Source organism: Cherax quadricarinatus, chromosome 21, assembly GCF_038502225.1.
Source record: "Cherax quadricarinatus isolate ZL_2023a chromosome 21, ASM3850222v1, whole genome shotgun sequence".
In the NCBI taxonomy this organism is placed as follows: Eukaryota; Metazoa; Arthropoda; class Malacostraca; order Decapoda; family Parastacidae; genus Cherax; species Cherax quadricarinatus.
The window spans coordinates 30,916,470-30,940,054 of record NC_091312.1 but is presented as its reverse complement, the minus strand read 5'-3'; positions in this window follow the sequence as shown (position 1 = coordinate 30,940,054).

Here is a 23,585-nt window from a genome sequence, read left to right as displayed (position 1 = left end):
TTGGTAGCAGAGCAGGAGTTGCACAAATTAACATTAAGATCGACAACACTCTAATTGCCAGACATAATGAGGGCAAATTCCTAGGCCTATACCTCGACAACAACCTAAATTTCAGCACCCATATCCAACACATAACCAAAAAAGTATCCAAGACGGTTGGGATCCTCTCCAAGATATGATACTACGTGCCGCAAAATGCCCTTCTCACACTATACCACTCACTTATTTATCCATACCTCACCTATGCTATCTGTGCTTGGGGTTCAACTGCAGCAACACACCTAATGCCAATAATAACCCAACAAAAAGCTGCAGTAAGAATAATCACTAAATCCCATCCCTGGCAACACCCCCCCCCCCACTCTTCATAGATCTAAACTTACTCCCTGTTCAGTACATCCACACTTACTACTGTGCAATCTACATCTACAGGTCCTTAAATTCCAATATTAACCTTGACCTAAATCGCTTTCTTGATAGTTGTGACAGAACCCACAGGCATAACACCAGACACAAACATCTCTATGATATTCCCCGTGTCCGACTAAACCTTTACAAAAATTCAATGTATGTCAGAGGCCCTAAAATCTGGAACACCCTACCTGAAAACTCTAGAACTGCAGACACATTCATCACCTTCAAAACTACCATTAGAAAACATCTTATCTCCCTGATACACCCTGTCAACTAATTACACGAATACCACCTGGTGGTTCTCACTTACACTCACTCACCCATTTGACCATAAACAGAAATATCAATCTCAATCTTAAAATAATGAATCCTAACTAGTCATAAGTTGGCCTGTGATACTCCAATACTGAAACTATGTATTGTGCCAAAACAAAAGCATTCACATTGCTAAACTCACAAACTAGTATTTAGTCACTTAGCCATAATACTAACTTACCTCATAATTTGTAGTATTTTAAATTTAAGATTTAATATAAGTCTGCCCGAAATGCCTAGCCATGCTAGGTGTTCTAGTGGTGCACTCTGTAATTATTATTTTACTACATGTAAACCACACAATAACCAAATTCTGTAAACTCAGCATTGTAATCCTTATAGAGAATAAACTTTGAATTTGAATTTGAATTTGAAAAGTCTGACCCGAAACTACTTTACAGCCACATCAGGAGGAAGATAACAGTCAAGGACCAGGTAATCAGGCTGAGGAAAGAAGGTGGGGAGCTCACAAGAAACGACCACGAAGTTTGTGAAGAGCTCAACATGAGATTTCAGGAAGAATTTACAGTGAAGGCTGAAGGTACACTGGGAAGACAAGACAGTGGGGAACATCAACAAGGGATATACCAACAAGTGTTGGATGAATTACACACAACTGAGGAGGAGATGGAGAAGCTCCTAAGTGACCTTGATACCTCAAAGGCGGTGGGACCAGACAACATCTCTCCATGGGTCCTTAGAGAGGGAGCAGGGACACTACGTGTGCCACTAATCAAAATCTTCAACACTTCCCTTGAAACTGGGCAACTACATGAAGTATGGTAGAAGGCAAATGTAGTCCCCATCTTTAAGAAAGGAGACCAGTGTCACTGACGTGTATAGTATGCAAAGTCATGAAGAAAATTATCAGGAGGAGTGTGGTGGAGCACCTGGAGCAGAACAAGATTATAAACGACAGCCAGCACGGATTCATGGAAGGCAAATCCTGTGTCACGAACATACTAGAGTTTTATGACAAGGTAAATGAAGTAAGAAATGAGAGGGAGGGGTGAGTTGATTGCATTGTCTTGCACTGCAAGAAGGCCTTCGACACAGTTCCTCACAAGAGATTAGTATAGAAGCTAGAGAAACAGGCACATATAACAGGAAGGACACTGCAATGGATCAGAGAATACCTAACAGGGAGGCAACAGTGAGTCATGGTCCGTGATGAGGTATCACAGTGAGCGCACGTGACGAGCGGGGTCCCACAGGGGTCAGTCCTGGGACCAGTGCTACTCTTGGTATATGTGAACGATATGATGGAAGGGATAGACTCAGAAGTGTCCCTGTTTGCAGATGATGTGAAGTTAATGAGGAGAATTAAATCAGATGAGGACCAGACTGGTGTACAAAGAGACTTGGACAGACTGGATGCGTGGTTCAGCAACTGGCTCCAAGAATTTAACCCCGTCAAATGTAAAGTCATGAAGATCGGAGAAGGGCAAAGAAGACTGCAGACAGAGTATAGGCTAGGAGGCCAAAGACTGCAAACCTCACTCAAGGAGAAAGATCTAGGAGTGACTATAATACCGAGTACATCGCCAGAAGCACACATTAACCAGATAACTGCTGCGGCATGCGGACGCCTGGCAAACCTGAGAATAGCGTTCCGGTACCTCAGTAAGGAATTGTTCAAGACTTTATACACTGTGTACGTCAGGCCCATACTGGAATACGCAGCACCAGTTTGGAACCCACATCTGGTCAAACACGTAAAGAAATTAGAGGAAGCGGAAAGGTCCTATGAAGAAAGGTTAAAGGAAATCGGTCTGACGACACTTGAGGACAGGAGGGTCAGGGGAGACATGATAACGACATACAAAATACTGCGTGTAATAGGCAAGGTGGACAGAGACAGGATATTCCAGAGATGGGACACAGAAACAAGGGGTCACAATTGAAAGCTGAAGACTCAGATGAGTCAAAGGGATGTTAGCATTTCTTCAGCCACAGAGTTGTTAGGAAGTGGAAAAGTCTGGCAAGCGATGTAATGGAGGCAGAAACTATACATAGTTTTAAGATGAGGTATAATAAAGCTCATGGAGCAGGGAGAGGAAGGACCCAGTACTGGTCAGTGAAGAGGCGGGGCCAAGAGCTGAGTCTCGACCCCTGCAACCACAATTAGGTAAATTAGGTGAGTACACACACACACACACACACACATACACACACACACACACACACACACACACACACACACACACACACACACACACACACACACACACACACACACACACACACACACACACACACACACACACACACACGCACACACACACACACATACACACACAAGAAACGATCAAGAGGAATGTGAGGAGCTCAACATGAGATTAAAGGAAGTATTTACAGTGGAGACAGGAAGGCCTTTCGGGGGACAGACCAGATGGGGACACCAGCAAGGAATATACCACCAAGTGTTGGATGACATACATACAAATGAGGAGGTGAAAAAACTGCTAAGGGACATCGATACCTCAAAGGCAATGGGACCGAACAACATCTCCCCGTGGGTCCTTAGAGAGGGAGTGGATATGTTGTGTGTGCCACTTACCGCAATCTTCGACATGTCCCTGGAAACTGGGCAACAACCTGAGGTATGGAAGACGGCAAATGTAGTTCCCATTTTTAAAAAAGGAGACAGAAAAGAGGCACTAAACTATAGACCAGTGTCACTGACGTGTATAGTATGCAAAGTTATGGAGAAGATTATCAGGAGGAGAGTGTTGGAGCAGTTGGAACGGAACAAGAGTATAAACGCCAACAAGCATGGATTCATGGAAGGAAAATCCTGTGTCACAAACCTTCTGGAGTTTTATGATTAAGTAACAGAAGTAAGACACGAGAGAGAGGGGTGGGTTGATTGCATCTTCTTGGACTGCAAGAAGGCCTTTGACACAGTTCCTCAAAAGAGATTAGTGCAGAAGCTAGAGGATCAGGCTCATATAACAGGAAGGGCACTGCAATGGATCAGAGAATACCTGACAGGGAGGCAACAACGAGTCATTGTACGTAATGATGTATCACAGTGGGCACCTGTGACGAGCGGGGTCCCACAGGGGTCGGTCCTAGGACCAGTGCTATTTTTGGCATATGTGAATGACATAATGGAAGGGTTAGACTCAGAAGTGTCCCTGTTCGCAGACGATGTGAAATTAATGAGGAGAATTAAATCAGATGAGGACTGGGCAGGACTTCAAAGAAACCTGGACAGACTGGACACCTGGTCCAGCAACTGACTTTTCGAATTTAATCCCGCCAAATGCAAAGTCATGAAGGTAGGGGAAGGGCACAGAAGACTGCAGACAGAGTATAGGCTAGGTGGCCAAAGACTGCAAACCTCGCTCAAGGAGAAAGATCTTGGAGTGAGTATAACACCGAGCATGTCTCTGGAAGCACACATCAACCAGGTAACTGCTGCAGCTTATGAGCGCCTGGCAAACCTGAGAACAGCATTCCGTTACCTTAATAAGGAATCGTTCAAGACACTATACACCGTGTACGTCAAGCCCATACTGGAGTATGCAGCACCTGTTTGGAACCCGCATTTGATAAAGCACGTCAAGAAACTAGAGAAAGTGCAAAGGTTTGCGACAAGGTTAGTTCCAGAGCTAAGGGGAATGTCTTATGAAGAAAGGTTAAAGGAAATCGGCCTGACGACACTAGAGGACAGGAGGGTCAGGGGAGAGGTGAAGAGGCAGGACCAGGAGCTAAGACTCGACCCCTGCAACCATAAATAGGTGAGTACAAATAGGTGAGTACATATATACACACACAAAAACACACAAACACAAACACACACACACACACAGAACTGTTAACCAGCTCGCTGCTAAATAAAAAAAAATACTACCCTCTTATCCACCCATGCACACATACACACTAACAAAACATGACCCCAGAGGGAAGGTAAAAGACCCAGGAGAACAGAAGTAGTTGGGCCTGGAGAGGAAGAGTGAATGGAAGAGCTAAGAAGAAGAAGAATGGAACAAGAGTGGGAAAGGAAGCTAGGAGAGCTTGTCACTAAAATGAAGGAGAGGATGGATGCAGAGAACAAGAAGTGGGATCTGCAAGTAAAAGTTGCAGAAACCAGGCTACAAACCCTAGAAGATGAACTGAAAATGCTTAAATGAGATACAGAGCCAATGAATGGAAGGGGTATGCCATCAAGGGCAGGTATACTAATATCCAACGAGGGGACCAAAGGGAGGGAGTTATGTCCTATGTTGAGGCCTTATCAGGCCACCAAGAAATGTCAAGGAACAAAAGTGGCATGCTGATGGGCACAGGGACAGGAGTAAGTGAGGGAAGGGGGTAGGTAGAGAAGGTGATAGCCCTCCCCCCCCCCTGCAGAGAAGCGACCAGACCACCAGGAGATCCAGGAAATGATAAGGGAATCTGTAATGGCTATGGTTAAATGGGACCCAGAGATGCAGACAGAAAAGCAACAGAAGGAGGAGAGGGAGAGGTCAGCTTTTATTCATGGGCTTCAGGAGGTCTAAGACAGGACATATGAAGAAAAACGACTGGAAGATAAAAAAAAAAGAGATTGAAAGCATAATCAAACAAATTGGAGCTGATAAATTTTTAGAGAATAGGGGGATACTTGAGGGGGAGAAATCGGTCTGTCAAATTGATTTTCAAGACAGAAATGGTCTGGAGCAGGATCCTGCTGCAGAAACCACAGCTAAAGGAAACAGCAAAATACTAGAGGGCGTACCTAGATTGCGACAGAATGAGAACAGAATTACAGAAACTGGGAGAAAGGATACAAAGACGATAAGGGCAAGAAAGGAGACAAGATTTGAGTCAGGAAGGGACAACCAGAGTCAGGAGGAGCAGCACATGCAATTATCTACAGAGCCACTCACAGAACCCCACAACCAAACATACTGTCCCAAAACAAACCACACTCCACACTCACAGGCCCCAGCCCACCTTACACAGCAGACTCCCACAACACCCTTCCAGGTCTCCCACTCCCCAAGCCCCAACAAACCCCCCAGAAAACAGTGTTGGGATAGAAGCTGAAGGTATGGTACACCAGCACAGATGGAATAACGAATATGTGTGAGGAGTGGAATGAAAGAATCACAGAGGCATTGCAAGACATCATAGCACTCACTGAAACCAACTGGATGTCAGATCTTGAGGAAAGATAGAGGGACTAGAGAGGGTGTGGAGGAGTTACACTGCTCATCAAAATCCAGTGGAGGTCTGAGGAGTTGGAAGGAGGGGAGAGAGGGGAAGCAAGGGACTACATAGCAGGAACACTTCAGACTAGGAGTCCCAAGGTGGTGATTGCAGTGATGTATAACCCACTGCAGAATAGCAGGAGGTCAAGACAAGAATATGATGAGAGCAACAGAGTAATGACTGATGTACTAGCTGAGGTGGCAAGAAAAGCCCATGTGGGCAGGGCACAGTTGCTAGTTGTGGGCGACTTTCGTCACAAGGAAATTGAGTGGGAAAACCTGGAACCACATGGGGGACCAGAAACGTGGAGGCTAAGATGATGGAGGTGGTGCTGGAAAACCGCATATACCAACACGTTAGGTACATTACCAGAGAGAGAAGAGGAACCAGCAAGACTGGGCTCATATTCACCTTGAGTAATTCAGACATTGAGGACATCACATATGAAAGGCTGGTGATCACATGGTTCTGACCTTCGAATACATAGGAGAGTTAAAAGTGGAGAGAGAAGCAGGAAGAGTAGGACGGGAGAAGCCAAACTACAAAACAGGGCCCTACACAGGCATGAGGAATTTCCTGCATGAGGTTCAGCAGGAAAGAGAACTAGTGGGAAAATAAGTAAAAGAAATGGTGGAATACATGGCAATGAAATGCAAGGAAGCAGAGGAGAGGTTCGTACCCAAGGGCAACAGAAATAATGAGAAGACCAGAACAAGCCCTTGGTTCACCCGGAAGTACAGAGAGGCCAAAACTAAGTGCGCTAGAGAATGGAAAACGTATAGAAGACAAAGGACCCAGGAAAATAAGTCAAAGAGCCAGAAGGGAATATGTGCAGATAGGGAGAGAGGCCCAGTGGCAATACGAAAATGACATACCATTGAAAGCCAAGTCTGATTCGAAGCTGTTGTACAGCCACATCAAGAGGAAAACAACAGTCAAGGACCAGTTAATCAGGCTGAGAAAGGAATGAGGGGATTCCACAGGAAACGACCGAGAAGTATGTGAAGAGCTCAATATGAGATTTAAGGAAGTATTTTCAGTGGAGACAGGAAGGGCTCCAGGAAGCCAGAAAGGTGGGGTACGCCAACAAGTGCTGGACACAATACACACAAAAGAGGAAAAGGTCAAGGGGCTGCTAAGTCATCTCTCTATGGGTCCTGAGAAAGGAAGTAAGGAAGCAGAAATACTGTGTCTGCAGCTAACGACATTCTTCAGCACATCTATCGAAACAAGGCGACTACCTGAGGTATGGAAGACAGCAAATGTAGCCTCAATTTTAAAGAAAGAAGACAGACACTGAGCATTAAATTGCAGACCAGTGTCACTGACGTGCATAGTATGCAAAGTCATGGAGAAGATTATCAGGAGAAGAGCTTATACACAAGACCTTATAGAAAAGCTTATACACAACAACCAGCATGTTTCAGGGAAGGGAAATCCTGTGTCACAAACTTTCTGGAGTTTTACAAGGTGACGGAAGTAAAACAAGAGAGGGAGAGAGAGAGAGAGAGAGAGAGAGAGAGAGAGAGAGAGAGAGAGAGAGAGAGAGAGAGAGAGAGAGAGAGAGGGGGTAGACTGCATTTTCTTGGACTACAAGAAGGATTTCGACACAGTTTCACACAAGATATTGGTGCAAAAGCTAGAGGACCAGGCAGGTATAACAGGAAAGGCGCTGCAGTGGATCAGAGAATACCTGACAAGAAGGCAACAACGAGTCATGGAACGTGACGAAGTGTTAAGAGTGGTGGCCTGTGACGAGTGGGGCTCAACAGGGCTCCGTTCTAGGACTGATGCTATTTTCGGTATATGTTAATGACATGATGGAAGGGATGGACTCAGAAGTATCCAATGTGAATCTAAAGAGAAGAATTCAATCGGATGAGTATCAGGCAGGACTACAAAGGAATCTGGACAGGCTGCAACCCTTGTCCAGCAACTGGCTCCTGGAGTTTAACCCCACCAAGTACAAAGTCAAAGTGAGGAAAGGCAAAGAGACCGCAGACAGAGTACAGGCTAGGGCAGCCAAAGACTGCAAAACTAACTCAAGGAAAAGAATCTTGCAATGAGTATAATACATAGCATGTCTCTTGAGGCGCACATCAACCAAATAACTTCTGCAGTATATGGGAGCCTGGCAAACCTAAAAATAGCGTTCCAACACCTCAATAAGGAATCGTTCAAGATTCTGTACGTCAGGCTCATACTGGAGTATGCAGCACCAGTTTGGAATCCACACCTGGTTAATTACGTAAAGAAATTAGAGATAGTGCAACAAGACTAGTCCCGGAACTAAGGGGCATGTCCTATGAGGAGAGGTTAAGGGGAATCGACCTGCCAACACTGGAGGGTGGGAGAGACAGGGGGACATGATAACGATATATAAAATACTGAGAGGAACTGACAAGGTATATAGTGACAAGATGTTCCAGAGATGGGACACAGAAACAAGGGGCCATAATTGGAAGTTGAAGACTCAGATGAATCACAGGGATGTTAGGAAGTATTTCTTCAGTCACAGAGTTGTAGATCAATGGTTCAGAGAACCGACACGTTGATAAATTAGACACATGTGCAACTCTTGGATATCTTTATTGAGGAAACGTTTTGCAACACAGTGGCTTCATCAGTCCATACAACAGTCATGCAGCTGTGGCTGCAACAAAAATCATGCAGCAGTGGCTACAACAACAGTCATGCAGTGGTGGCTACAACAGTCATGCAGCAGTGGCTACAACAACAGTCATGCAGCGGTAGCTACAACAACAGTCATGCAGCAGTGGCTAAAACAACAGTCATGCAGAGGTGGCTACAACAACAGTCATGAAGCAGAGGCTACAACAACAGTCATGCAGCAGTGGCTACAACAAGAGTCATGCAGCAGTGGCTACAACAGTCATGCAGAGGTAGCTACAACAACAGTCATGCAGCGGTGGCTACAACAACAGTCATGCAGCAGTGGCTACAACAACAGTCATGCAGCAGTGGCTACAACAACAGTCATGCAGCAGTGGCTACAACAACAGTCATGCAGCAGTGGCTACAACAACAGTCATGCAGCAGTGGCTACAACAACAGTTATGCAGAGGTAGCTACAACAACAGTCATGCAGCGGTGGCTACAACAACAGTCATGCAGCAGTGGCTACAACAACAGTCATGCAGCAGTGGCTACAACAACAGTCATGCAGCAGTGGCTACAACAACAGTCATGCAGCGGTGGCTACAACAACAGTCATGCAGCAGTGGCTACAACAACAGTCAAGCAGCAGTGGCTACAACAACAGTTATGCAGCAGTGGCTACAACAACAGTCATGCAGCAGTGGCTACAACAACAGTCATGCAGCAGTGGCTACAACAACAGTAATGCAGCAGAGGCTACAACATCAGTCATGCAGCAGTGGCTACAACAACAGTTACGCAGCAGTGGCTACAACAGTCATGCAGCGGTGGCTACAACAACAGTCATGCAGCAGTGGCTACAACAACAGTCATGCAGCAGTGGCTACAACAACAGTCATGCAGCAGTGGCTACAACAACAGTCATGCAGCATTGGCTACAACAACAGTTATGCAGCAGTGGCTACAACAACAGTCATGCAGCGGTGGTTACAACAACAGTCATGCAGCAGTGGCTACAACAACAGTCATGCAGCAGTGGCTACAACAACAGTTATGCAGAGGTAGATACAACAACAGTCATGCAGCAGTGGCTACAACAACAGTTATGCAGCAGTGGCTACAACAACAGTCATGCAGCAGTGGCTACAACAACAGTTATGCAGAGGTAGCTACAACAACAGTCATGCAGCAGTGGCTACAACAACAGTTATGCAGAGGTAGCTACAACAACAGTCATGCAGCAGTGGCTACAACAACAGTCATGCAGCAGTGGCTATAACAACAGTCACGCAGCAGTGGCTACAACAACAGTCATGCAGCAGTGGCTACAACAACAGTCATGCAGCGGTAGCTACAACAGTCATGCAGCAGCGGCTACAACAGTCATGCAGCAGTGGCTACAACAACAGTCATGCAGCGGTTGCTACAGCAACAGTCATGCAGCAGTGGCTACAGCAACAGTCATTCAGTAGTGGCTACAACAGTCATGCAGCGGTGGCTACAACAGCAGTCATGCAGCAGTGGCTACAGCAACAGTCATGCAGCGGTAGCTACAACAGTCATGCAGCAGTGGCTACAACAACAGTCATGCAGCGGTGGCTACAACAGCAGTCATGCAGCAGTTGCTACAACAACAGTCATGCAGCGGTGGCTACAACAACAGTCATGCAGCAGTGGCTACAACAACAGTCATGCAGCAGTGGCTACAACAACAGTCATGCAGCAATAGCTACAACAGTCATGTAGCGGTGGCTACAACAACAGTCATGCAGCAGTGGCTACAGCAACAGTCATTCAGTAGTGGCTACAACAACAGTCATGCAGAGGTGGCTACAACAACAATCATGCAACAGTGGCTACAGCAACAGTCATGCAGCGGTTGCTACAACAGTCATGCAGCGGTGGCTACAAGAACAGTCATGCAGCGGTAGCTACAACAGTCATGCAGCGGTAGCTACAACAGTCATGCAGCAGTGGCTACAACAACAGTCATGCAGCGGTGGCTACAACAACAGTCATGCAGCGGTGGCTACAACAACAGTTATGCAGCGGTGGCTACAACAACAGTCATGCAGCGGTGGCTACAACAACAGTCATGCAACAGTGGCTACAACAACAGTCATGCAGCAGTGGCTACAACAACAGTCATGCAGAGGTAGCTACAACAACAGTCATGCAGCAGTGGCTACAACAACAGTCATGCAGAGGTAGCTACAACAACAGTTATGCAGCAGTGGCTACAACAACAGTCATGCAGCAGTGGCTACAACAACAGTCATGCAGAGGTAGCTACAACAACAGTTATGCAGCAGTGGCTACAACAACAGTTATGCAGCAGTGGCTACAACATCAGCCATGCAGCAGTGGCTACAACAACAGTCATGCAGAGGTAGCTACAACAACAGTTATGCAGCAGTGGCTACAACAACAGTTATGCAGCAGTGGCTACAACAACAGTTATGCAGCAGTGGCTACAACAACAGTTATGCAGCAGTGGCTACAACAACAGTCATGCAGAGGTAGCTACAACAACAGTTATGCAGCAGTGGCTACAACAACAGTCATGCAGAGGTAGCTACAACAACAGCCATGCAGCAGTGGCTACAACAACAGTCATGCAGAGGTAGCTACAACAACAGTCATGCAGCAGTGGCTACAACAACAGTCATGCACAGGTAGCTACAACAACAGTCATGCAGCAGTGGCTACAACAACAGTCATGCAGAGGTAGCTACAACAACAGTTATGCAGCAGTGGCTACAACAACAGTCATGCAGCAGTGGCTACAACAACAGTCATGCAGAGGTAGCTACAACAACAGTTATGCAGCAGTGGCTACAACATCAGCCATGCAGCAGTGGCTACAACAACAGTCATGCAGAGTTAGCTACAACAACAGTTATGCAGCAGTGGCTACAACAACAGTTATGTAGCAGTGGCTACAACAACAGTTATGCAGCAGTGGCTACAACATCAGCCATGCAGCAGTGGCTACAACAACAGTCATGCAGAGGTAGCTACAACAACAGTTATGCAGCAGTGGCTACAACAACAGCTATGCAGCAGTGGCTACAACAACAGTTATGCAGCAGTGGCTACAACAACAGTCATGCAGAGGTAGCTACAACAACAGTTATGCAGCAGTGGCTACAACAACAGTTATGCAGCAGTGGCTACAACAACAGTTATGCAGCAGTGGCTACAACAACAGTTATGCAGCAGTGGCTACAACATCAGCCAAGCAGCAGTAGCTACAACAACAGTCATGCAGAGGTAGCTACAACAACAGTTATGCAGCAGTGGCTACAACAACAGTTATGCAGCAGTGGCTACAACAACAGTCATGCAGCAGTGGCTACAACAACAGTTATGCAGCAGTGGCTACAACAACAGTTATGCAGCAGTGGCTACAACAACAGTCATGCAGCAGTGGCTACAACAACAGTCATGCAGCAGTGGCTACAACAACAGTCATGCAGCAGTGGCTACAACAACAGTTATGCAGAGGTAGCTACAACAACAGTCATGCAGCAGTGGCTACAACAACAGTTATGCAGAGGTAGCTACAACAACAGTCATGCAGCAGTGGCTACAACAACAGTCATGCAGCAGTGGCTATAACAACAGTCACGCAGCAGTGGCTACAACAACAGTCATGCAGCAGTGGCTACAACAACAGTCATGCAGCGGTAGCTACAACAGTCATGCAGCAGCGGCTACAACAGTCATGCAGCAGTGGCTACAACACCAGTCATGCAGCGGTTGCTACAGCAATAGTCATGCAGCAGTGGCTACAGCAACAGTCATTCAGTAGTGGCTACAACAACAGTCATGCAGCGGTGGCTACAACAGCAGTCATGCAGCAGTGGCTACAGCAACAGTCATGCAGCGGTAGCTACAACAGTCATGCAGCAGTGGCTACAACAACAGTCATGCAGCGGTGGCTACAACAGCAGTCATGCAGCAATTGCTACAACAACAGTCATGCAGCGGTGGCTACAACAGCAGTCATGCAGCAGTGGCTACAACAACAGTCATGCAGCAGTGGCTACAACAACAGTCATGCAGCAGTGGCTATAACAACAGTCACGCAGCAGTGGCTACAACAACAGTCATTCAGTAGTGGCTACAACAACAGTCATGCAGCAATAGCTACAACAGTCATGTAGCGGTGGCTACAACAACAGTCATGCAGCAGTGGCTACAGCAACAGTCATTCAGTAGTGGCTACAACAACAGTCATGCAGAGGTGGCTACAACAACAGTCATGCAACAGTGGCTACAGCAACAGTCATGCAGCGGTTGCTACAACAGTCATGCAGCGGTGGCTACAAGAACAGTCATGCAGCGGTAGCTACAACAGTCATGCAGCAATAGCTACAACAGTCATGCAGCAGTGGCTACAACAACAGTCATGCATCAGTGGCTACAACAACAGTCATGCAGCGGTGGCTACAACAACAGTTATGCAGCGGTGGCTACAACAACAGTCATGCAGCGGTGGCTACAACAACAGTCATGCAACAGTGGCTACAACAACAGTCATGCAGCAGTGGCTACAACAACAGTCATGCAGAGGTAGCTACAACAACAGTTATGCAGCAGTGGCTACAACAACAGTTATGCAGCAGTGGCTACAACAACAGTTATGCAGCAATGGCTACAACAACAGTTATGCAGCAGTGGCTACAACAACAGTCATGCAGAGGTAGCTACAACAACAGTTATGCAGCAGTGGCTACAACAACAGTCATGCAGAGGTAGCTACAACAACAGCCATGCAGCAGTGGCTACAACAACAGTCATGCAGAGGTAGCTACAACAACAGTCATGCAGCAGTGGCTACAACAACAGTCATGCACAGGTAGCTACAACAACAGTCATGCAGCAGTGGCTACAACAACAGTCATGCAGAGGTAGCTACAACAACAGTTATGCAGCAGTGGCTACAACATCAGCCATGCAGCAGTGGCTACAACAACAGTCATGCAGAGGTAGCTACAACAACAGTTATGCAGCAGTGGCTACAACAACAGTTATGCAGCAGTGGCTACAACAACAGTTATGCAGCAATGGCTACAACAACAGTTATGCAGCAGTGGCTACAACAACAGTCATGCAGAGGTAGCTACAACAACAGTTATGCAGCAGTGGCTACAACAACAGTCATGCAGAGGTAGCTACAACAACAGCCATGCAGCAGTGGCTACAACAACAGTCATGCAGAGGTAGCTACAACAACAGTCATGCAGCAGTGGCTACAACAACAGTCATGCACAGGTAGCTACAACAACAGTCATGCAGCAGTGGCTACAACAACAGTCATGCAGAGGTAGCTACAACAACAGTTATGCAGCAGTGGCTACAACATCAGCCATGCAGCAGTGGCTACAACAACAGTCATGCAGAGGTAGCTACAACAACAGTTATGCAGCAGTGGCTACAACAACAGTTATGCAGCAGTGGCTACAACAACAGTTATGCAGCAATGGCTACAACAACAGTTATGCAGCAGTGGCTACAACAACAGTCATGCAGAGGTAGCTACAACAACAGTTATGCAGCAGTGGCTACAACAACAGTCATGCAGAGGTAGCTACAACAACAGCCATGCAGCAGTGGCTACAACAACAGTCATGCAGAGGTAGCTACAACAACAGTCATGCAGCAGTGGCTACAACAACAGTCATGCACAGGTAGCTACAACAACAGTCATGCAGCAGTGGCTACAACAACAGTCATGCAGAGGTAGCTACAACAACAGTTATGCAGCAGTGGCTACAACAACAGTCATGCAGCAGTGGCTACAACAACAGTCATGCAGAGGTAGCTACAACAACAGTTATGCAGCAGTGGCTACAACATCAGCCATGCAGCAGTGGCTACAACAACAGTCATGCAGAGTTAGCTACAACAACAGTTATGCAGCAGTGGCTACAACAACAGTTATGCAGCAGTGGCTACAACAACAGTTATGCAGCAGTGGCTACAACATCAGCCATGCAGCAGTGGCTACAACAACAGTCATGCAGAGGTAGCTACAACAACAGTTATGCAGCAGTGGCTACAACAACAGCTATGCAGCAGTGGCTACAACAACAGTTATGCAGCAGTGGCTACAACAACAGTCATGCAGAGGTAGCTACAACAACAGTTATGCAGCAGTGGCTACAACAACAGTTATGCAGCAGTGGCTACAACAACAGTTATGCAGCAGTGGCTACAACAACAGTTATGCAGCAGTGGCTACAACATCAGCCAAGCAGCAGTGGCTACAACAACAGTCATGCAGAGGTAGCTACAACAACAGTTATGCAGCAGTGGCTACAACAACAGTCATGCAGCAGTGGCTACAACAACAGTTATGCAGCAGTGGCTACAACAACAGTTATGCAGCAGTGGCTACAACAACAGTCATGCAGCAGTGGCTACAACAACAGTCATGCAGCAGTGGCTACAACAACAGTCATGCAGCAGTGGCTACAACAACAGTTATGCAGAGGTAGCTACAACAACAGTCATGCAGCAGTGGCTACAACAACAGTTATGCAGAGGTAGCTACAACAACAGTCATGCAGCAGTGGCTACAACAACAGTCATGCAGCAGTGGCTATAACAACAGTCACGCAGCAGTGGCTACAACAACAGTCATGCAGCAGTGGCTACAACAACAGTCATGCAGCGGTAGCTACAACAGTCATGCAGCAGCGGCTACAACAGTCATGCAGCAGTGGCTACAACACCAGTCATGCAGCGGTTGCTACAGCAATAGTCATGCAGCAGTGGCTACAGCAACAGTCATTCAGTAGTGGCTACAACAACAGTCATGCAGCGGTGGCTACAACAGCAGTCATGCAGCAGTGGCTACAGCAACAGTCATGCAGCGGTAGCTACAACAGTCATGCAGCAGTGGCTACAACAACAGTCATGCAGCGGTGGCTACAACAGCAGTCATGCAGCAATTGCTACAACAACAGTCATGCAGCGGTGGCTACAACAGCAGTCATGCAGCAGTGGCTACAACAACAGTCATGCAGCAGTGGCTACAACAACAGTCATGCAGCAGTGGCTATAACAACAGTCACGCAGCAGTGGCTACAACAACAGTCATTCAGTAGTGGCTACAACAACAGTCATGCAGCAATAGCTACAACAGTCATGTAGCGGTGGCTACAACAACAGTCATGCAGCAGTGGCTACAGCAACAGTCATTCAGTAGTGGCTACAACAACAGTCATGCAGAGGTGGCTACAACAACAGTCATGCAACAGTGGCTACAGCAACAGTCATGCAGCGGTTGCTACAACAGTCATGCAGCGGTGGCTACAAGAACAGTCATGCAGCGGTAGCTACAACAACAGTCATGCAGCAATAGCTACAACAGTCATGCAGCAGTGGCTACAACAACAGTCATGCATCAGTGGCTACAACAACAGTCATGCAGCGGTGGCTACAACAACAGTTATGCAGCGGTGGCTACAACAACAGTCATGCAGCGGTGGCTACAACAACAGTCATGCAACAGTGGCTACAACAGTCATGCAGCAGTGGCTACAACAACAGTCATGCAGAGGTAGCTACAACAACAGTCATGCAGCAGTGGCTACAACAACAGTCATGCAGAGGTAGCTACAACAACAGTCATGCAGCAGTGGCTACAACAACAGTCATGCAGAGGTAGCTACAACAACAGTTATGCAACAGTGGCTACAACAACAGTCATGCAGCAGTGGCTACAACAACAGTCATGCAGAGGTAGCTACAACAACAGTTATGCAGCAGTGGCTACAACAACAGTTATGCAGCAGTGGCTACAACATCAGCCATGCAGCAGTGGCTACAACAACAGTCATGCAGAGGTAGCTACAACAACAGTTATGCAGCAGTGGCTGCAACAACAGTTATGCAGCAGTGGCTACAACAACAGTTATGCAGCAGTGGCTACAACAACAGTTATGCAGCAGTGGCTACAACAACAGTCATGCAGAGGTAGCTACAACAACAGTCATGCAGCAGTGGCTACAACAACAGTCATGCAGAGGTAGCTACAACAACAGTCATGCAGCAGTGGCTACAACAACAGTCATGCAGAGGTAGCTACAACAACAGTCATGCAGCAGTGGCTACAACAACAGTCATGCAGAGGTAGCTACAACAACAGTCATGCAGCAGTGGCTACAACAACAGTCATGCAGAGGTAGCTACAACAACAGTTATGCAGCAGTGGCTACAACAACAGTCATGCAGCAGTGGCTACAACAACAGTCATGCAGAGGTAGCTACAACAACAGTTATGCAGCAGTGGCTACAACATCAGCCATGCAGCAGTGGCTACAACAACAGTCATGCAGAGGTAGCTACAACAACAGTTATGCAGCAGTGGCTACAACAACAGTTATGCAGCAGTGGCTACAACAACAGTTATGCAGCAGTGGCTACAACAACAGTTATGCAGCAGTGGCTACAACATCAGCCATGCAGCAGTGGCTACAACAACAGTCATGCAGAGGTAGCTACAACAACAGTTATGCAGCAGTGGCTACAACAACAGTTATGCAGCAGTGGCTACAACAACAGTTATGCAACAGTGGCTACAACAACAGTTATGCAGCAGTGGCTACAACATCAGCCATGCAGCAGTGGCTACAACAACAGTCATGCAGCAGTGGCTACAACAACAGTTATGCAGCAGTGGCTACAACAACAGTTATGCAGCAGTGGCTACAACAACAGTCATGCAGCAGTGGCTACAACAACAGTCATGCAGCAGTGGCTACAACAACAGTTATGCAGCAGTGGCTACAACAACAGTCATGCAACAGTGGGTACAGCAACAGTTATGCAGCAGTGGCTACAACAACAGTTATGCAGCAGTGGCTACAACAACAGTTATGCAGCAGTGGCTACAACATCAGTCATGCAGCAGTGGCTACAACAACAGTTATGCAGCAGTGGCTACAACAACAGACATGCAGCAGTGGCTACAACAACAGTTATGCAGCAGTAGCTACAACAACAGTCATGCAGCAGTGGCTAGAACAACAGTCATGCAGCAGTGGCTACAACAACAGTTATGCAGCAGTGGCTACAACAACAGTTATGCAGCAGTGGCTACAACAACAGTTATGCAGCAGTGGCTACAGCAACAGTTATGCAGCAGTGGCTACAACATCAGTCATGCAGCAGTGGCTACGACAACAGTTATGCAGCAGTGGCTACAACAACAGACATGCAGCAGTGGCTACAACAACAGTTATGCAGCAGTGGCTACAACATCAGTCATGCAGCAGTGGCTACAACAACAGTTACGCAGCAGTGGCTACAACAACAGTCATGCAGAGGTAGCTACAACAACAGTTATGCAGCAGTGGCTACAACATCAGTCATGCAGCAGTGGCTACAACAGTCATGCAGCAGTGGCTACAACATCAGTCATGCAGCAGTGGCTACAACAACAGTCATGCAGCAGTGGCTACAACAACAGTCATGCAGCAGTGGCTACAACAACAGTCATGCAGCAGTGGCTACAACAACAGTCATACAGCAGTGGCTACAACAACAGTCATGCAGCAGTGGCTACAACAACAGTCATGTAGCGGTGGCTACAACAACACATGAAGCTTTATCAGATAATTGCTAGCTTTACCTCTCAAAACTGCCACCAACAATTTTTTTGAGCTTGCACCACGGATTTGTTTTTAATCTGAGCGTAAATTACGTGGCTGAGTTAGCGTTCCATACTGTTGCAGTTGAGGTGGCGAGCTTGTTGCTATGTTTGGTACCAAGATTGTTGCTATGTTTGGTACCAAGATTGTTGCTATGTTTGATACCATGATTGTTGCTATGTTTGGTACCAAGATTGTTGCTATGTTTGGTACCAAGATTGTTGCTATGTTTGGTACCAAGATTGTTGCTATGTTTGGTACCAAGATTGTTGCTATGTTTGGTACCTAGATGCTCGTTCACTGTACGTGAATAATGCTAATGTAAACACACACACACACACACACACACACACACACACACACACACACATACACTTGGGGGGAGCAAAGTTGCTAGTTATGGGTGATTTCAACCACAAGTAGATTGACTGGGAAAACCTGGAGCCCCATGGGGGTCCCGAAACATGGAGAGCCAAGATGATGGATGTGGTCCTGGAAAACCTCATGCATCAACATGTTAGAGACACTACCAGAGAGAGGTAGGGATGATCCAGCAAGACTGGACCTTGTATTCGCCTTGAGTAGTTCGGACATCGAGGATATCATGTATGAAAGACCCCTAGGAGCTAGTGATCTTGTGGTTCTGTGCTTAGACTACATAGCTGAGCTACAAGTGGAGAGAATAGCAGGAATAGGATGGGAAAAACCGAACTACAAAAGGGGGGACTACACAGGCATGAGGAACTTCCTGCAAGACATTCAGTGAGAGAGAGAACTGGCAGGAAAACCAGTAAAGGAAATGATGGATTATGTGACAACAAAATGCAAGGATGTGATGAATGTATTTGAAAACCGACAAGTTGAAGATTGAGACACTTATGCAACATATGGGAATCTTTATTGAGGAAACGTTTCGCCACACAGTGGCTTCATCAGTCCAATACAAAGAAAGGTGTAAGGAGAGGAGGAGTTTGAGGTAATCAGTCCCTCATCCTGGAGTCGATGTGTTCGGTCCATCAGTCTTGTAGAATGTACAGCATAGGGCCGTAGACGTAGCTTATATACTGTAGTCAGATGAAGCGAAGCAGGAGGAGGCGGGGTCATAATGGTACCATCCACTAGTCGAAGTAGGTCTTCGCCCAAAGGTTGGACAAGTTTTGAAGAATTCTTTGTATCAAGATCACACGATGTTGCAGTGTTTGACAGATGTGATGAATGGTTTTGAAAACCATTCAGAACGAGTCCTTGGTTCACCCAAAGGTGTAGGGAGGCAAAAACTAGGTGTACTAGAGAATGGAAAAGGTACAAAAGACAAAAGACCCAGGAAAATAAAAAGAGCAGCCGAAGAGCCAGAAACGAATATGCACAGATAAGAAGGGAAACTCAGCGACAATACGAAAATGACATAGCATCGAAAGTCAAGTCTGACCCGAAGCTGTTGTACAGCCACATCAGGAGGAAAACAACAGTCAAGGACCAGGTAATTAGACTGAGGAAGGATGATGGGGAGTTCACAAGAAACAACCAAGAGGTATGTGAGGAGCTAAACACGAGATTTAAAGAAGTATTTACAGTGAAAACCCGTAGGACTCCAGGAAATCAGAAGAGGGAGGTACACCAACAAGTGCTGGATGAGGTACACATAGCCAAGGAGGAGGTGAAGAAGCTGCTATGTGAACTTGATACCTCAAAGGCGGTGGGACCAGACATCTCTCCGTGGGTCCTTAGAGAGGGAGCAGAGATGCTGTGTGTGCCACTAACAAAGATCTTCAACACATCCATTGAAACTGGGTATTACAATTGACCTTATAATTTGTAATATATTTGGCCTGAATAGAGGAGATGCTTAATACTGAATATACTCATGGAAAATCGTAATAAGGATTTGTACAACGGGGCGATGAAAAGACTGCATTAAATCTTGTTTTTAATATAACGTAATTTACGTAATATTCTATAAGGTGTTTTAAAATGGTACCTTTACTTATAAAGAAATAACTCTGAACAGACTTATAACGTATTTACCGTTTACAATTACATTTTCTGACCGAATGGGTACTTATATGTGAAACTGATAAAGTTACATGGTCACTTAAACCAGAGAGAATCCAAGCTTAATAATTGAAATCTCTTCAAACGCTGAGGAAATTTTACTTGGTCAGAGTCTTACAAATACTTTACTTTCAAGAGATTGTGAGAATAATACTATACTGCTGAATAGGAAGCAGCCCAGCCGCCGTGGAGAGAAGACGTCGTCGTTCCTGCTCTTCAGTTATCCTGAGTAATTCTCGAGCTGAGCAACTCTGAACACTGTTACTCGAGATTTTTCTTGGGTTATCCTGAGTAGTTCTTCACCAGAGCTGAGAGGAAACTTGCTTGCAGTCACTTCGAGCACCATCCCATCAAGAGGGTAAGGCGGTGACTTGCTTGCTTGTTCACCCCTCTCTTCCCCATCCCCCCATCCTTCCCCTTCCTCCCCTCACCCAGACAACTACACTGGCCCACACACCAACACACTACATACATTGCTATCCTTCTGACTTTCCTATCTTCTTCTTTTTCGGCAACTTCGCTTTGGAGAGTTAACACAAGGCATTTTGACTATCCGGTAGCCCGTGTGGTTTTTTAAAATCCGGCCGATCTTTGCCTTGGGCCCTTTCCCCTCACCACTCGAGGGTAGGCTATCTTAGGGGCTGACCTTCATAAGTCAGCTGAAATAGGATGCTAGTATAACATTAAGGAAAGTTCCCTTTTTGTTAAGAAACTCCTCTGCCAGATGTTCCTTCCTAGACATCATGGCGAGGATACGAGTGTGATTACGTATTGATGGAAATCAAATGTCGATGAAAGAAATTCTAGCATGTATTTGCTCGAACTCAACTGTTGCTCCAGTGGATGTTTTTCAAACCCACGCTGGAGCAGTACTTCTCCTCTCTTCGGAAGAAGAGTTACTTCAACTGCTGAAGCATGATGTCCTTGAAAAACTGAAGACTTCTGGTGTTACCCCAGTTGCACCTGAGATCTATCAAGCTCAGAGGACTGTGTTTGTGGCCAGAATCAACAGTTTCATGAAACATAGCACAGCGAATGAAATTGTTGAGGACTTTAATACAGAGAATTCTGAATTTAGGGCTGTAGAAGCACATACATTCTCTAATCCTAACAACAACAAGGTAACCTTAAAGTTAATACTTGAGACACTTGAAGAGGCCAAACTTGTGTGTCAAAATGGCTTCAAATGTTTTGGCACCAGATGTACACCTGACCAAATCTCTCTTGAACGATTTGTCAGTGTGACACAATGTTTTAAGTGTTATGCCTTTGGTCATAACACCAACAAATGCAGTACTCAAGGGCAGATTTGTAGCATTTGCTCTGGCCAACATTCTTATCGAGATTGTAATAATGAAAATACACCCAAATGTGTCCTCTGCAACGGAAAACATCATGCTGTTTCTGCTATTTGTCCTGAATGAAAAAAGGAAATGCAGAAAATTATTGAAGCCAAGAAACTGTCCACTTCTAAGAAGACCACTCCCCAGGCACCGCCAACGATGTCCCAAACTTCCTTCCCAGCTCTGCCTGGATCAAGTGGGACTCCTCAGGTCTCTACCAATGGTTCCAATGTTTGGAATTCTGCCCCTCTTGGAGCGCCCCAATCTAACCCTCACCTACAACATACACAAACGCAACAACAAGGTTCAGTCTCATCTCCTATGTCTCAGGTATCCTCAGCCGGGGATATGACGAGAGCACAACTAATGTATATGATGGCCAAAGACATAGCAGGTGGTGACATTCAACTCTGCTCTCAGGTTTTAAATGATCTGTTAATGGCTAATGGGATCACTCCCATCACTATCCCAGAAAATGTGAAGGCTATTATGACCCAGCCTTCTCATAACAAGAAGTATGTACCATACTCTACATCTAAAAATAAACCTAAGTCATCCCTGGCCCAGGGATCGCCCACCTCGCATACCCAGGTTGTCAACTCCCCTCAACCCGATAAGTCAACACCTGAACATAACAATGCCCCAGAAATTGGTGCCTACTCTCCCGCTATTGAAGCTGATCCTGTTGAACAGGAACTTTCCCAGGGTAACTCACCTTGCCTAACTAATTTTCCCTTGGAGCCTCCACAGTCTCCCATTAACTCTCACGAGCCTCTGCTTCCTGTAACTGGGAATATCACACCTCAGTTTTCTGATGATGACTCTAACGATTCTAATGAGTCTGTTAATATTACTACCTCTAGTGAAGATGATGGCATTTTTAATACACAAACAACTACGCAGAAGTTCCCTCCTCCCCTTGACGAGTCCAGCAGGGATAGTGTGGATACCAAACATGACATTACTTGCAGGCGTTCAGACCGCAGTACACGAGCGAAGTGCAAGAAATAATGGGGATTACAATTTACCAACTTAATGTTCAACATTTCTTTAATAACCGTTACCTCCTTGAGGTTGAACTACATAATTACAATCCCGATGTTATACTCTTGAACGAGACAGCTGCAAGAGTTGATCAACATATTAAATTACGTGGTTACTCTACTGTGGAGAAATCGAGAGGACCCTTTAGTGGTGTAGCCATCTTAGTTAAATTAGGCTATACATTTAAAAATATTCATGTTGATGAAGATAACATTCTTGCAATAGAAATGACAACGTCTCATGGACAACTAGTGATAGTAACTGGATATTTTCCCCCGAGACAGCCATATATAGAGTCAATTCCTCTACATAGGATATTAAGCAGAAATATTCCAACAATTCTAGCAGGAGATTTTAATGCTCATCACCCTGCCCTCTTCAACTGTGGTGCTGGTATTCCACTGGGTGACTTAAAAGGAAAACAACTATTTAATATCATGACAGCTAGAAACTTGTCATTTCAAGGCCCATTCTTTAAATCGTACATTGGACCTCATCCAGGGACACCAGATATAGTACTGACAAACAGAGACTGTGACATCTTTCACTGCCGTATATCTCCTGGTGGAAACGTAGGATCTGACCATATCCCTGTTATAATACAACTACAAACTTCTCCATTTAGAATACCTGTAACTCCTAAATCTAATCTTAACACCCTAGGATTTGACCCCTTCAGAGCATTTCTGGGTGAAGATGAAATTGTGTCATTGGAAATCTACCTTCTACTGCAATTGATGACGCAATCAGGTCCCTTCACAATAGAATAATTGAAGCTACTAATGCAACTTGCCAATTAGCTTCCACAAAGATATACCAACAATATAAACCTACTAGGGAAATTAGAGACAATTTACGAAATTATCAAGCAGAATGTCGAAGGCATCTTCAAACGCGACAAAGACCAGTAGCTACACTGCACCGATTAAGG